The sequence below is a fragment of the Pundamilia nyererei genome, unplaced genomic scaffold (assembly GCF_000239375.1).
Source record: "Pundamilia nyererei isolate P.nyererei 1_Seehausen unplaced genomic scaffold, PunNye1.0 scaffold00216, whole genome shotgun sequence".
Lineage (NCBI taxonomy): Eukaryota > Metazoa > Chordata > Actinopteri > Cichliformes > Cichlidae > Pundamilia > Pundamilia nyererei.
Genome location: NW_005187617.1, coordinates 113,415 through 115,163, shown reverse-complemented (window position 1 = coordinate 115,163; position 1,749 = coordinate 113,415).

Genomic DNA, 1,749 nt, shown 5'->3' with positions numbered 1-1,749 from the left:
CCTCCGTGCTTTCAGATAAGTTGCTGCTGGTCCGTCACTTCTCTACTGTTTGCTAATACAGACCCACCTCTGAACCCTGATCAGTGTGTAGGCTGCAGATCTGCAGGCTGTGTGGGAGAGCAACACAGTGTGATCACACTCGACATCTGAGGCAAGATGCCCAGCAGATATGCTATACAATGGTAATAATAGAGATCCAGCACTTCTACACGGTTAGAGGAAAACGCTTTTCAGGTTTCAGTCCCCTGAATGATTCTTCATTAAAAGTTCAGAATGTAAGAGTGAAACAAAACCCCAAAGAATTTTTAACTCTCATTTTTATGCTAAATGTATATATACCTGTGTGTGTGTGCATGCATGTGACCATAACTGAAAGCACCCAGCTGATCATGCTCGGCTCTCATCTACATGAGCAGGAGAAGGAGACTAGAAGCCAAGATCAAGGCAGCATGAAGGGAAGTTGGTCGACTACTGCAGCTGCTGAAAGGTGCGATGAAGAAAGGGCAGCTGAAGAGTGCAACAATTACCTGATGTTATCCACTCTAGAATGAAATTTTGATAAAACACGGCAGCTAGCAACCAGCAACCAATCCAAGAGGCAATTTTTATTTATTTATTTTTGTCTTGTACAGCTGGTTGGCCAAAAGAGACGGTCGTCACTGACCGAATGAAATCAACTCCAGGCTTTTTGTTGTTGTTGATTAGATTAGCTTATGCTAGCTTACCTGCAAATATAAAATAATAAAATAAAATAAAAATAATAAAAAATAATAAAATAAAATAAATAAAATAACAAAATATTGTTCCTAATAACACTTTACAGTATAAATGTTTGATGTTCTGTTGTTTGATTTTTGAATATTGATTACATCGATAGTTTTGTATTCTGGACACAAACGTCAAATATAGTGTTATTTTAAAAAACCTCAGTACTTGTACATTATTTGTACATCGATCTCCTCACCACCCCATCTCACACAGGAGTGTGTGAAGTAGCCTCAGTTGTGATGTGCTGCCCTCTAGCGGACAACATTTTGAGTTGCACATTAAATAAACGGTTTATCCAAATACATCAGAGTCAAAATGAAGGAGTGAAGGAAACAAAACATACTTAATCAGAACTTTTGCAAATAAAAGAAAACTTCATCGCCAACTCTAAGAAAACTTTCTCAAAAACAAAAAGCACAGGAATGAGGAAAAACAGAGTGTGTGTGTGAGTGTGTGTACTTTAATTAAACAGGACTGCAGAACCAAAGCCACGTGCACACCCCAACAAAGAAATAAGGAGGAGAAGACGAAGGGGAGAAGGCAGCCGTAGGTGTCACGGCTGCCGAGGCGAGCCGTGTGGAGTTAGAAGAAGGACCCAAGATGCAGGCAGTGGATGAGATGCCGGTGAGTTTATTTACACAGTGGTGAGAAGGCAAAACAGGCAAGAGGGAAGACAAAACTAAAGACCTGAACTGGGAGAGCTAAATGACAAACCTGAGATGAAACAAAAAAGGGAAGCGAGGCAGAGAGACGAGCAGGACACCGAGGAACACAGACTGACGCGGAGGAACACAGACGAACCGGCAACAGGCAGGAGACACTAGTGATGTGACGTTCTGTATCGAGGCTTCGGAGCGTGTGTCGAGTAATGGAGGGGGCGTTTCCGCGAAGCGCGTATTGAGGCTTGCTTCGTTTATGGGAGGAGCTGAAAATGATGACGTCCGAAGCCTCGCTGCCCGGCTGTACCACGTGACTGGTTCA